Source organism: Equus quagga, chromosome 3, assembly GCF_021613505.1.
Source record: "Equus quagga isolate Etosha38 chromosome 3, UCLA_HA_Equagga_1.0, whole genome shotgun sequence".
NCBI lineage: Eukaryota > Metazoa > Chordata > Mammalia > Perissodactyla > Equidae > Equus > Equus quagga.
This window is the reverse complement of record NC_060269.1, coordinates 85,116,607-85,132,490: the sequence shown is the minus strand read 5'-3', so window position 1 is coordinate 85,132,490 and position 15,884 is coordinate 85,116,607. Positions and strand designations below refer to the sequence as shown.

At 36.8% G+C, this 15,884-nt stretch overlaps 1 protein-coding gene and 1 non-coding gene across 7 annotated transcripts in view; one reads left to right on the top strand and one right to left on the bottom strand.

Annotated features, from left to right (window-relative positions):
• FAM13A (family with sequence similarity 13 member A) overlaps positions 1 to 15,884 on the bottom strand; it is a 311,577-nt gene that overhangs the window by 214,821 nt on the left and 80,872 nt on the right. The gene's annotated exons all lie outside the window — the stretch shown is intronic.
• On the top strand, positions 11,268 to 11,415 carry LOC124237712 (small nucleolar RNA SNORA57). Its single transcript, XR_006888095.1, has one exon. It is a non-coding gene; the product is annotated as a small nucleolar RNA SNORA57 (small nucleolar RNA).

Below are 15,884 nucleotides of genomic sequence, written 5' to 3'. Positions count from 1 at the left end.
GACTTTTCATATACTTTGACTACTAACATGGTTTCCAAACTGAATTCCTATTTATTAAATTGTAATTAAATAGATTATTAGTATAGTACAGATTAATTCTGGGTAATTGCTTTTCCCAAAATAATTAAACATTAGACTCTCGTTGGCTATGTCCCACCTTCCTTTTCCTAGAGTATAAGAAACAAAATTTAACCCTCATATTCGTTCATTCAACAAGTACACATTGAGGGCTTACTACGTGTTGGACATCGTGTGCTAGGCTAAGCGTTGGCACCAAAACAAAACAAAGCAAAAGTGAAGTTTTCACCTGTCTCCTCTCCCTCTGGGCTTTTACTGCTACAGTCAAGAAATTACAGCATTAAGGGGACCATGGTTAATCTTTCTGCCTAGAGGCTGGGCTATAGCTAAATATGGCCCACAGAAAACTATTTTTTCATCTCATTTATTATCTACTTTATTAATTCTGAGATGTAAGTTAAATGAAAGTTGAATCCCTGATATTCCACTACAATATTCATTATTTAGCCCATCCTGTTATTCTACATTAAAAGGAATCACATTAGTGCTTCTTCCAATGAACGACAACAAAAAATTCTTATAAAGTTAATCAGAAATGTTATATTGAATTAAGCACCACTGGCATAGCTCAAATATATGCAAAATGAAACACTCCAGTCACTAAAGTAGAATCTAAACATGTAACCTGGTAGAAAATTAGCATCCTTTCTCTTTAGTATTCCCTAACTCAATGCCTTGTTTTTCACTCCAGGGCCCTTGTTATGTTTCGTAATTAGAGTGTAGAAGTCAACAAGCCTGTAACCAAGTTCCAGTGTTGGCTCTTTATGTTACTAGTTGCGTGACATTGTGTATAAATTACTTAACCTATGTGTGTCTATTGCTTCATTTGTAAATCTGGGATAACATTACCTAATTTATAGGGTTGTTGTTAGGATTAAATGAGTTAACATATGTAATTTGTTTAGAAAAGTGCCTGACACCTAATAAACACTAAGTGTTAGGTGTGATTATTATTGCTGTTATTTATTTATATAGTGTTCTTGTCTGTCTCTTTCCACAAAAGCATAAGTTCATTAAGGGCTGGGAGCACGTCTCTCTGGTGCATCCACTGTATATCTGGTGCATAGTATGGTGCCGGAGGCACAGGACGTGCTCAATAAAAAGGTCAGTGAATGAACAATCCCATTCCCTTCCAAAATTGTACTCTTATGTGATTTTTTTTTTTAAATGGGAGCTTCCCCAATACCACCAGTATTTCATATGTGATCATCTCAAGTTTAGACACAATACACCAAATTCTTCTATTAGAGTTTTCATTAGTAAGTCCCATCTTCAACATTTTAACTATCCTAGAGGGTCAGCTACAAATATTGTCAGGGTCTTCATATTTATCTTAATTCATAGTGCAAGCCCACTGCAGATGATGCGTAAGCGGTGTGTCTTATCTTTGCTCATCACAGGAATGAGAGGTATTTCCATCTGACTTACAACATAGCAAAGAACAACAGGAAGAAAATTCAATGGGACAGGCATTATACTATCATAATTTTAGGGGAAAAGAAAATAAACCAAACTCTGATCAACAACCAGTTATTCCCACTGTGGGCAAGGGGTGGGTAGCGAGGGGAGGGGAGGGAAGGGAAATCCTTTTGGAGATCGTAAATCAGTTGATACTTAGTTGTTATCAGGAGTTTTATGCATGTTTTTTCCAGTATCATGTCCCTAAACAGGGCCTAGCGCTGCCACAGGGAGGGGACTGGCTGAGTGACAGAGGCCATGGTGGTGTGTGTATTTACTCTTCACAATTACAGTCCACTGCATACTTACTTTTCCTGTTTATTCCTTTCCACAGGAGACCTGCCATAACGCCCATGCTTATTGACTAAAGGTGTGTTGACTCAAGGTGGGAGGCTGGCTGGGTCCAACGGCCAAGAAGGGCAGGTAATAAGGACTATTTGCATTTTCTCTGATACAAAGCACCAGCATCAGGGCCCCAAATACCCCAGTTATTAAAATTTCACTCAACTCTTGGCCACATCACCCACTTGCAAACAAAGGTCATCATCTGGTTAAGAAATTCTCTTTCTCTGCTTGGCTCATACAGAACACAGCTCTCTAAAGTTTCAACTTTGTACCACTTATGTTCTCAACAATTGAGGGAGCGAGGGGCAGGCAATCATTGTTTCCCAAAAGAGCAAGTATAAAAATACTGGGATGGGTAGCAAGGTAAAATTGAGTCTTTGAAAAAGAGCTTTCAAACGTCCTCTTGGCTCTGACCTAGACTCGAGTTTTGATAAAATGGGGATACAGTAATTACTTACTCCACAATGAAGCATTTTGAGTTTAGAACACTTGGCAGTTATTTTCAATCTTTTTTTCTGTCCTACAGGCACGAGAGGATATACACTGTTCTTTCTTAATAGCAAGGGAATCACTGACTTAACTTCCAAAAGTATTTTGAAGGTTTTATTCCTGTGACCCCTTTTCTCCCATTTTCTTTTTCATATTTCTTACTTCATATTCCTGAACTTTTCACCTTATCCAGCATAATGGGTATTTAAACTCCAGGACCTAAGTGTTAAATAATTGCCTTATTTTTTTCCCAAGAATCAAGTGGCATTTATTTTAGCTCTGCATCCTCAAACTATTATTTATTCATTCAACAGAAATCCCTATAACATTGTTAGGGACTTTTGGGTCACATAAAGCAGTACAACCAGCCTCTTCCATCAAAGGAGCACACAATTTAACTAAGAGTATATGCATATTTGTGAGGAAATTAAATGTCATCAATATAAAAGATGTTCCAAGGAGGTCATCTAATTACGTTACTAGTGACAGTAGTAACTAACATTAAAGATACATCCTTTCCACTTTAGCCCATTAGATTTTATCCTTATGACAAGTCTTTGCTGTAATTTTCATAATTTCTATGTTAAATATAGGAGAGATGGTGGATCAGAAAAGTTAAATGACTTAGCGGTGTGGCATAGTTTTTAAGTGGCAAAGATGCGACTCCAGCCCAGGCCTTAATTCCAGCCCCTAGACTGCTTTCTAAAACGGGATTGAGAGCTCATGGGTAGGAGCAGCCAGGAGAAGCTTCCTGGAGGATGCTGGGAAACAGCCTGGCTTGCAGATAAGCTCACAGGAAGGTTCAGGCAGAAGGCAGGAATGGGAAAATAAGGGCACCCTTGATTGGAATAAAGGTGTGAACAATCCATGCAAGTGGGAACATAAAGGGACAGTTTACATTGAGTGGAGGTTCAAGGCAGGGACAGAAGGACAGAAAGTGGGGTGGAAGCCAAGCCTGTCTGGGGAAAGCCTTGCCTGCCAGAGTGAAATTTTTTCCTAGGCGGTATCAGGCTTTGAGTAGAGAAGTGATGGGACAAAGACTGCATTTCAGGTGGATTAATATTGGTGTTGGAGAAATGGTTGCAATACAACACGAGGAGCACTGGATGTGGAATCTAAGGCCCTGGGCCAGACTTCTGCTCAACCACTTACTAGTCTACGATGTGGGCAAGACATAGCCCTCCACTGCCACAGTTTCCTCATCAGAGCAGGGGGAGTAAAGTCTTTTTATGAGAATCAAATTAAATAGAAATGAAAGCACTTAAAAATTAGAATGTGCTACACAAATGCAAAGTACTATTTCATATATTACTATGGCTCATAGAGGGAAGAGTCACAAGGCAGAGACTTCAATTGGTAAGTTATTGTAATAATTTAGAGAAGAGGATGAGAGTCGGGAATAGGGTGATGGGAGGAAAACCTTAAAAGATTTAGAATTTGAAAGCCACTATAAAGGAATAGTCAACAGAAGCAGATACTGATTTTTATTATGAGGATTGTTGAGAAAGGAGGGTATCAATTCTGCCTGAACAAGAGCATGGCAGAAATAGGAGGGTTGACGGGAGGTGGGGAGGGTGGGTGAGGGGAACAAGTCAGATTTTTGGACAAGCAAAAATGACCACAAGGCACATGGCGGAACAAGGGAGAAAGGGCAGAGCCAGCAACAGGGATTTGGGGCCTGGACCTTCTTCTCTAGCCCACTTCACTCTCTCCCCCAGCGATCTCTTCCACCTGATTTCAAGTGCCCAAAACACTTTCAGATCTGCTCAGCACTCCACCTCCACCACTATCACTCCAGGTCACAGCATCCTCTCCCTGACCAGGACCACCCTCAATAGCCAGACTGTATGGTATCGCGCAAAACTCAAGCTAAACATTGCGTACCCGGCTTTGCACATCCAAGATTATCAGTACCTTCGCTTAACTTAATCTAACCTGCCATGTCTCAAGGTGCACATGAACTCTCCTAATAAGCAAAGCACTAGTGCTGCCTTTCATTTCTTTGGACAAAGCTGTTCCTATAGAAAGAGAACTAGGATATGTACCCACAGCATCAAGAAGGTGAAGTCAGGGAAGAGATGAAGATGAACTACTATTTAACCGGGTCACCTTGGTTTCTCTAAGATAATTATATTCGGATGAGGGCCATTTTATCCATTAGAGAGAACCTAGGGTTGCTGAGTTTTCATGAGACAATGAAAGTGTTTGAGATCTCAGGATTCCAAAATACAAAAAACACTCCCAAAACACTGCAAGGTTAAAATTGGTAAATATTTAAATGCCTAAAACATAAAATCATATCAATTATTCAATTACAGCTCAACAGAAATCAATTCTTAAATTATAATTAGTATGGGTTGTGGGTGCATTTTAACGTTTGATATAATGTGGTGTGGGGTTGCCAAAAAGCAAGCGAGTTTTAGACCTGGGAAAGTCTTTGGGAAGACGAAAACAAAGGTCTGGAAAAGCAATACATTGAAATAAATGCAAAGAATGTTTGTCATCTGTGTTTAAAAGTACATCTACAAGCAAGAATTATTAATTCCCCAGATTAATCCATCCTCGTGGAAATTACATTATTTTATACCAGAAATAAACAACATAATTACATCTAGGAAATAATAGTGCGTAAATTTTAACATGCCCCTGGACTTCTCTCTCTCTTCCAAGATGCAGACTCGTTTCCTACGTTAACAAATTTGCTGCTCTAACACTGTCACTGACCTGAAGCTCCATGATGGGTAAATTTACAACCCAACGAGGATCTGCTTTTCTAGAAAATCAATAAACTATAATAATACATAATATTAGTAGGTTCCAGGAACCGTGCTAAGATTTACATATATTATATAAATATATATACTCATACACACATATATGTTCATATATTAACAACCACTATATAAGATAGCTAACATTAACAACCTTATTTCATAGATAAATAAATGAAAGGTTAAATAACCTGCCCCAAATTCTTCGAAAGTAAGGAGCCAAGTTTAAACTCTTAGAAAGTAATAGAGCAAATTTAAACCAAGATAGTCTGGCTATACTGTCTTTCTATATAAAATCATATAAAACCTGAATCATAAGTCTTATCACATCTTGATTTATCACAAAATTGTTCCCATGACCCTTCAAGGCAACTATCTAGGCTCATTAGGAGGGATAAAGTTTTGCTTATTAGCAACATCAAGGAGAACAAAATACCACGTGACCAGTTTGCCTTTAAATACCCTATTAGTCTTTGATCATGAATGGGCTCTCTGTTATTTCTAGTTGCAACAGTTAAATCTTTAGAAAACAAAGTGATTTAACCCTCTACTTGAGTCCAATCTAACACAAAAATATTCCAACTACGTACATAGCAAACATCTTATTCAATCACAGATTCTATAGAACTCATAAAAAATTAAATCCTCATTCACTTACATTCTGTTTTGGGAATCTAAACCAGAAAACAAAACTATCTTCATTTTTACCCCTTTTGTTCTCATGGAAAACTCAGAGGCAGTATGAAATATTTATCAAAGGCTGTATGTGATGGTAAAAAGTTGAGAATTTAAGCTTAAAAATGGTGTCAGCCACAATTTATATTAATACATCTTAAATGAGTACTAACTCTAAAAACAGAGGTTTCTTTTCTAATCCCAGAGGTAGAGTTATTTTTTCCTCATGTAACATAATCCTTCTCATAATATATTCTTAATGAGTGTTATTCAGAAGACTGTTCTTTTAGAAACAGTAAAAAATTTCATTATGTGCCTGCGATTATTGATTTGAACGATCTCTACATCTCCGAATCCTGGATACTGTTCTCAGTCTCCTTCTCCATAGTTCACCCTTTCCTGAAATTCCACGCCCTTTGGCTTTGGTGATGCAACACCAGCTTATACTCCTCTGATCTGTCCAACTCTCTTTTCCAATCACTTGGTCGTGACATTCCTCAGGATGCCACTGTTCTTGGAGAGTTTGTCCATTTTTTCTTCAAGAAGTAAATTAGAACGAATGACTGCTGAACTCCAGCTCTGCCCCATGGTTTCCCTCTAATCTAATTACAGTTGCCTATCTTGAGATCCCCGAGGGACAGCTCTTGGGAAGTAGCAGAAGAGATGAGGCTACACAAGAAATTATGGACCAAATCATTCAAGGCTTTGAAGGTCATGATAGAGAAAAGAAATATCCTTGAGTGGAGGTCTTAGAAGCAAGAGAGAAAGATATGATCTGACATGTTTTAAATAGGGAATTTTAGTAACAGTGTGGATTTAGATTGAAGCAACAGCAAAAAGGAACACCAGTTCAGAAGTTGTCAAGACCAGCCAGAGAAGAGATGAAGAGAACTTCGGGTACGCGGAATGCGTTAAAAAGGAGAGCACGGTCTGAGTCAGCTAAGTTTGAATGAAGCACAAGCCACTTCTCTGGCATCCACACTCATATTCACATGACCAGGATCTCTATTATCAACCCTATTGCAACATGTATCACAACTGTAATTCAGTGATTATTTAAGGAACCTCCCCTTTCCCCATAGTGTATGTGTCCCCTGAGGGCATGAACCATGTTGTGCGGCCAACATCTGGCACACTGCCGGCTGGCATATAAAATGTGTTCAAAAAATATCTGGCAAATTAATAAGCTTATCAAATAAATAACTAAAAATTATAGAAAACTAAAATCACATAATAAAATCTTAATGCTGAAAAGAAATTCATTTATCATCTGGTAGCAGGTAGAGCATTAGAAAAATTAAGTGACTTGCTGAAAGTCATAAAGCTGGTTAACAACAGAGGAAGCAGTAGAATTCTGCTCCTTTAAGACTGAGTCTCTATAGTAACCTCATGAGAGAAAATAACAGACAACACAAAATATGCAGAGGGCAGAGACGGGGGTGTTAGATAATAATTCTGGAGATTATTATGTAAGTGTACACACACACTCCCACCTAGAATGTTGAGAATATAAATTTGCCACTGGATTTTGTTAACAGCTAAGAAAAATGCGTCAATATATATATTTGTACTTTTTTATATACGCCTAAATTTGCCGCTTGTCATCACTGGATGATGACGCAGAGTTAAAAGGTTGATGGCTATTTTCAAGATTATGTTTGAATGAGACATATGGCAATAGTTTTCAGTTTGAAGTCTTATAGACACCAACCACACTCCATGAGTAAATCGATTTTGCTTTCACTTGAATTTTCTTTTAGAGGCATGAAAAATTAGAAAAGCAGAATTATTAGAATCTGCATTTGCTTCACCCCCACCCCAAAGACAAAGAGTATTCATTCAAAATGCTGTCTTCGATTTTTCAGAGTTGTACTTAAACAATGACTACACACGTGGGCCATATCCAGGCAAGTGCTACAGTGAAGGTCAACCCTACAAATAACCCATGGCTGGTGAGATAAAGTATGGTGCAGTAAATAACAACATCTACAGTATTACCCTGAGAAAATATATGATCTAGTGGAAAACACAGCAGACCAGGAATCAAAAGACATCCTATTCTTAGTCGTCCTACATACTAGTTATGTAACTTGATAACCCACCCGCCAGGCACCCCATGGAGCCTCACATGAGCCTTCGTAAAGTAACATCATCTGGCCTGCTCTCTTCCTACGATTGACATAACGAATAAACAAGCTCATGAATGTAGAAGTCCTCTGAAAGCATGTTTGAAGGGAAACATGCAATTTCATTCTTTAAAGTAGTATTTAGCTGAGTAGTGTTGATGTCTTCTGGCTGGGCATTTCTCTTTAATAAATAACTGACTGGCTTTAAAAGACCATGAGTTTACATGGGACCATAGATTTCTCCAGATGATCATTAACTGCCAGGAGATGTATTTGCTTAATCACTGCACTCTCAGAGATTGAAGAACTCCAGGGATCATTTTTAAAAGGATAAGAAATCTTTGACTCTGGCTCCAGTCAGCAATGTTCAACCACTAAGCCCTGCTATTCTCAAGAGAGGTATATTCCAGAGGACAGTTCACACATTTTGAAAACATTACATCACACTGATGGGGAGAAAGACCTGCAAACCAGCTCCTTCGTCCTTCCTCACATCAGCACTGACCTAAAACGCACTGACCAAGGATTACTAGGAAAAAAAATCACTGCTCATTGCAATATAACAAAGTCAACATTTCACATAAGAAAAAATGCCAATTACACTGTATATTTTTCAAAACTATTGTTTGCTAATCTCCTGTATTACAAACAAGCAATCAATTTGCTGAGCAACCAGTCGCAGATCTACTGCCATCTCTTGAGGGAGACCAAAGTCAAAAGCATCCTTTCTGATGATTTTTGTTTGAAAAACCAAGGCTTAAAGCATCATTATTACCACTAGCCAGAGTAACAAAGTTTACTCTACCCTTCACATAGACTATTGGGAGGAACGGCATACATGGCTCATATAAAATTATAAACCACCAGGACTCCTGGAAAAAACAAGCAGACATCTAATGGAGAATCTGTAGTATCCTCTTCAATATCTGTATTTCATTTCTTACGTGATTCAAACTCTCATTCTTAGCTGATAATAACAGGAACAACAGATGAGCCTACTATTGAATTATATGAAACTGCAATATTTGGTCATTTTGAACTAGAAAAATGGCAGTTTTATATGGTTCAACCTTATATCTCTGTCCACCTGATAATAAATCTAAGGGACGATAACGTAGAAATCTTTCTGCATCAATCTGGCTTTTTTCTCTCTAAAAAGCAAATGATTACTCTCTTGCCTACTTCAGAGTTTCAGTTGGAACAGACCAAAATAAATGCTATCAATTCTATTTTAGCTCCGTAATCCTAAAATCTGATCCTCTGTACACTTCAGTTTTTTAATCCATAAAAGTATGACTACCAACTATGCTTATGGATTCACCATGAGAAATAGATAATTCAAGAATATGCTTTTTGTATACATACAGAATTTAATATATACAAGTCTGTCATCTTCTGTATAAAAAGTCCTGACTCTCGGCAAATAAAAAATGATGTAAACTAAAGGATTTAAACGACATGGAAAACACTTACAATTTAATGTTTTGTAAAAAAGCAGGATTAAAAAGGTATACAGAATATAACATGGATAAAAATTTTTAAAAAGAATATAAACATGGGAAAAAAGCTGGAAGGAAATAGATAAAACATTTAAAGTTATTATTTCTAAGTAATAGGATTAGTGGATGATTTTAACCGTGCACTTTACAGTTTTACTTATTTTTTCAAGCTTCTACTAGCCCCAGAGAAGCAGATAGATCAGGGTAGTAGGACAGAGCCCAGAGAAGGCCAGAATATATTAAGAATTTGATATAATGATAAAAGTGACATTTTGAATCACTTGGCAAAGTATGAATTACTCTCTAGATGCTGTTTGGTTAGCAGGCTAATTATTTTGGTGAAAAATTAAATCTTTAAATTATACTTTATTCCAAAGTAAATTTCACTAGAATTCGGTATCTAAAAAAACTGTATATATGCTAAGACGAAATATAACATTTAATAACTTTTAGACTCCTATATCATACCTTTCCTAAAATAATGTCCACATATATTCAAAATTTAAATATTAAACTGCAAAAATATTGAGACAATATAAATAAATACTCTCATAATCTTGAGGCAGAAGGCCTTTTAAGGATGATATCAAACCGAAACAACACAAATTGATATACAGGATTAATGACATCTTTAAACTTCTTTATGGCAAAAAGAATTATGAGGTTCAATTTCAAATTATAAACTGTGAGAAATATTTCCAACATATAACAGATTAATAGTTGTACTACAAAAGGAACTTTTACAAATCAATTTAAAAAAAAGAGCATTAGCTTAGAAAAACTGAAAAAGAAAATAAAACAAAAGAAAAACTATATGGGGAAAAAAACTCTTTTAGATATGTTAAACCTACACTAATAAGTAAAAATTTACAAGAACTAACATTCACTTATTATATTGGCAAATATGAAAAAGAATGATAACATCAGTATTGGAGAAGGTGTGGAGAAAGGGGACACAGTCATAGATCGCTGTCCACAGCATGAACTGGGACAACCTTTCGATGAAGATAAAATTTGATGATATGAATATTCTTTGACAAGGCAAGTCTACTTCTAAAAGTATATCCAAAGAAAACAATTAGCGAAGTGTGAAAAATGTATGTTCAAGAATAGGCCCTGCAGTGCTGTTTACAGGGGAAACAGTCAGATAGGGGTGATTAAGAGCTTGGAGCTCAGGAGCCAGGCTGTCTGGATTCAGAATCCTGAGGCTAACCTCTTGCTAGCCATGTGACCTTGAGCAATTCAACTTTCTGTGCTTCAGTTTCTTCTTGTATAAACTAGAGACAATAATAGGACCTGCCTCATAGGGCTTTAAGGATAAAATAAGCAAATAAACGAAAAGTACCTAGAACATTGCCAGGAACTTAGTAAGCACTCAATAAATATTACCTATTACTATTATTGCCAAGAAAAAAAATTGTGAAACACCATTTATAGGGATGGCTTAAATAAAAGGATATTGATCAAAAGATCAGAATGCTATGCCGTCATCAGAAATAATGATGTAGAATTGCATTTACAAGTGTGGAAAAATGCCATAATAGATGACATTAAGTTTTTAAATAAAGATTATAAAGCAGTACTATGTTGTTAGCCCATCTTTAATAGAACACAAATATAAATATATATGTGAGCATGCAGAGAATATGGAAGTACATAAACCAAAGTGTGAACACTGACTGAATCTGGGTAGAAGTCTGGACGATTTTCATTTTCATCTTTATACTTTTGCTTTTGTGGTTTGAAGAAACTTCTATTTTTGCACAATGAACATATGTTACTTTTGTAATAGAAAGTAAACTTATACTCATTTTTAGAAAAGGCACCCTCCTTTTCATGGTGGAGACGAGCATGCAGTCTTGGTCCCCGTAGGATGCGGAGGCAGAGGGAAAGGGCTCCGGCCCGCTTGGCATCACGTCTTCGGTACTGGCGGCTTCCAGCCTGCCAGTTCTATCATCAAGCCTCAGGTCATAGGCTCCATTTAAAAAAAAAAAAGGCAGGCAACTGGAAAGTCAATTATCACAGTTACAAGTGACAGTGGGATTGATAACACAGAAGTACAGACAATGCAGCCTGTCACAGGTTTCAGCCGAGAAAGCTCAAACTTTCCAATCACCCATGCTTTCATATGCCAAAAACGTGTTTATGGAGGATGGCAATAATAAATACAATTGTGCTAAAAATTAAATGAACAACTCGCATTTTATAAATAGACATGCCAACAGGCTATACAAATTTATCACTATGTGAGACTAGAGCCTGGGCTTAATTTTAAAAAATTTCAACTATCTACACTTTTCAATCCAAATTATCAATTTTCCAAAAGTAACATTTGGGCTGCAAACCAAACAAAGCTGCTTAGTAGCAGTCAGCAGATAAGATGACGGCAACATTATAGGCTTATCTGGTTACACATCCTGTTTGTGTCTACAAATGTAGCTGATCTCATCTAATATTTACTGATGTTGTCCAAATACCTAATTACTCACTCATGCACACAAAGATATGCAACTACAGGTTATGGGTTAGTGATTTGGTCCCATTAACTTACTATGCTATTTTTTTGCAAGATGGGAAGGAGCCCAATAGCAGCTTTAAAACCTTTTTTATGCTGCCTTAAGCAAAGATGTAACATCTTGGAAAGAAGCATATGTGGAAGTCTTATTGAAAATCTAAAATTGCTTTACCTCCTTAAGCTTCAGAAATACCTATAATATTACCAATTACCTTATTGATTAGCACTGAAACACTTGTGTCAAGGGATAGGATTAATTTACAGATCTATGGACAAAAGGCAAAGCAAACAAGAAATAAACCAAAATTTGATCAAAATGGCTTACTCATCAGTTGCAATTAGCAGATTTAATTATTGGAGATTAAATTTTGACGTTATTGGTGTTATTAAACGATAGACACTAAGTTTGCACAATGGGTTTAATGCAGTGTTAAGAATATTAACAACCAACCAAGAAAAAAAATCTCAGCTAAAGGTTCTTAGGGAGTCTGGTCTCTTCATCAACGTCATTTAACAAATAAATTTTTTAATTAACTCTAAATAAACATAAATAACTAGGTTTTTCTAATCTTATTCTCAGCTTTGAACACTTTACCGTCAGAGGAAACTTCAAATTCAAAGGAGTCATATAATAATACTGGAGAACTACAGCAATTACAGTGGAGTTGCTGTTTACAAGGAAATTAGGTTCCAAAGTCAGCATGTAAAAAAAAAAAAAAATCATGCATGGCCAATATTACCCTTTAAAATCCTTTAAGTACAACAACTCTCATCTTATCTCAAGAAAATAGGTTTTCCTCTTGTATTGGAACAGCCTGCTGCATCCTTAGGTGCATGGCGCCTTAGAACAGATTCTTAAGAAAACAGAGACTGAGACGAGGATAAGGAGGTTGGTGTATTATTTTTGGAACAGGGGTACAGGGCAGCATGGGGTGAAGAAAGGAGGCAAGTAAGGATGTGAAACAAGGTAAAGTGTGCATAGCTATTTTACAAAGAACCCCAAAGACACATAACAGCTTGCTTGACAGATGCTTCGTTTGGCAGTCTGGAATTGACCAGATGGGCTGCAAGAAGAAGCCATGGAATTGAGCATTCCAAGGGAGGGAGAAAGAAGGGACCTACCTAGTTTCCCCTGACTCCTGTTTCCCATTGCCAACGTTCACTCAGAGGGACTTAACTGTTTGAGACTTCCAGCTTGCCTTATTCAGCCCCTCTGCAGTCCATAAGGAAGTCAGATGCTAGTAGAGGGTCCAAAAGTGACGGAAGAAACCAGGAACTCTGGGCAGGTGGCTGGTCAACCCAGCTGCAAGGCAGCAGCCAAGGAGAAGGATCCAGCATGCTCAAGGTAGATGAGGGGTCAATTCCTGGTGGCAGATGAAAGGTCTGCGAGATTTGTGTCTGATAGAAGTACTAAGTTGAAGAAGTTGGTTTATACTTAGAAGTTTTATTGGACAAGAAAAATTTTTTCTTTAAATATTAAAAAGTAACTCAATACTGTAAGGAGCTTGTACTATATGTAAGAATAAACTGAAAACTAAGACAATTGAGGTAAGAAGAAAGTCATGTCTCCCGTCTCATGTTTCTAAGGAGCCCAGTTCATTAAGTGGTATGATGGGCAGAATCTATAAACCTCATCTTTCCCTTAGTGCAATTTTCAATGTGTTCAGTTAAATACATATGCATTCCAACACTACTCTAACAACTGCATACTGTGTACCAGGACTTTCTCTCATGGTCTTGCTTGAGCTTCAAAGTAAACTCTGTAGGTCCTATTTTCCAGAAAATGTAACAGAAAAATAAATAATGCAGATGATCAAACCCACAAGGTGGCAGAACAAGGGCTAGATTAACTTTCTTATTCATGCTATCCAAACCACTGAAAATCCAGTATCCATTTTAATAACTGTCAAAACTTGGGGAAAGTAATTCCTGCTAATCTCTAAGATAACATTCTTTAGAAGGATTTTTTACTTGCCTTAGAAACTGGGATATTACGAATTTCTTTAGAAAAATCATATATAACATATACAGCTTATGGTCCAAAGTTTGCTGAATTTTTCATAGAAAAAAATTTATTACTGTGCCATAGTATATTATAAAAGCATTATTATAACTTTATTATAGAAATGTAGTAGACTCTGTGGGGTGCTACTTAGATGCCCCTTTCATGCTGGAAGTATTCATTACCCCAGATGTTGAGAGTGTTGCCTGCTAATGGCTCATAGGTGAATTCCTCCCCTACGATTACACCACCTCTCTGGGCACAGCTCACCCCCAATAACAGATGGAAATGGGGTAAACGGACCAACTCGTTGGACTCAATTTGGGATATCTGTGAAAGGCCATCCCAGCTTCTAAGCAACCCTGGAGTGAGTGAGGCCTTTGTTACAACTATATGACAGTTCAGCTTCTTCAGCCTAATCCTACCTCCCTCTATTCCCTACAGGTGTGGTGCCAAACAGCACTGCCCAATAAAACTCATGCTTGAAACCTGTCTCGAGGCTCGTATCTTGGACAATCCAACCCATGGCAAGAAGTGACACAATAATATTGAAAGTCATGTGACAAAATGATACTGAGAGGAAAATTAGACGTTTAAATGTGTTTATAAGGAGAAAAAGAAACTAAGAATGAATAAATATTCAACAAGGAAAAAAACTCTTGAGGACCTGACAGGAAAACAGGCAAAAGACATAACAAACACATCAAGAGAAAGATAATACAAATGGTCCTTAAACGTAAGTGAAGATACTCAACTTCATTCATAATAAAATAAAAGCAAATTAAAACTATGCCAGCACTAGCAATGAACAAGCTAAAAATGAAATTAAGAAAACAATTATATTTAGAATAGCATCCAAAAGAATATATATTAAGAATAGATTTAACAAAAGAAATGTGAAACTTGTACTCTGAAAACTATAAGACATTGTTGAAAGTAATTAAAGAAGATATGAGTAAATAGAAAGGCATCCCATGCTTGTAGATTAGAATATTTAGTACTGTTAAAATGGCAAGACTCCTCCAAATGACCTAGACATTCAACAGAATTCCTCCCAGAATACCAGTTAGATTTTTTGCAGAAATTTACAAGCTGATCCTAAAATTCATATGGAAATGCAAGGGACCTAGAAGAGTTAAAACAATCTTGAAAAAGAAGAACAAAGTTGGAAGACTGACACTTCCTGATTTCAAAACTTCCTAAAAAGTCACAGGAATTAAAATAGTGTGGTATTGGCATAAGGATAAATATGTAGATAGATGGAATAAAATTGAGATTCCAGAAATAAACCCTAACAACTATAGTCAACTGACTTCAATGGGGGGAAAAATAGTGTTTTCAAAAATGGTACTAGGAAAACTGCAAATCCACACACAAAGAAATGAAGCTGGACTCCTTCCTTATATCACACAAAAATTAACTCCAAATAAACACCATAGACTTAAATGTAAGAGTTAAAACTATAAAGCTCTTAAAAGAGAATATCTTCATGGGTTAGGCAAAACCTTCTTAGACACAACGCCAAAAGCACAAGCGACAAAAGAAGAGACAGATGGGCCTTAATCAAAATTAAAAACTTTTCTGCTTACATGGACACAATCAAGAAAATGAAAAGGCAGCTCATAGAAGGGGAGAAAATATCTGCAAATCCTGTATTTGATAAGAGACTTAGATCTAAAATATATAAAGACTCTTACAACTCAACAGTAAAGACAAATAATCCAATTACCAAATGGACAGACGATCTGAACTGACGTTTCTCCAAAGACATACAGATGGCTCAAAACCGCATGAAAAGATCTTTAACTCATTAATCATCAGGGAAATGCAAGCCAAGACCACAGTAAGACACCATTTACCATGGAGACTCCAAAATTTCTCTGAAAGAAAAAATTGTAATAGAAAAATAGAGGAGGAGAGGAAGGA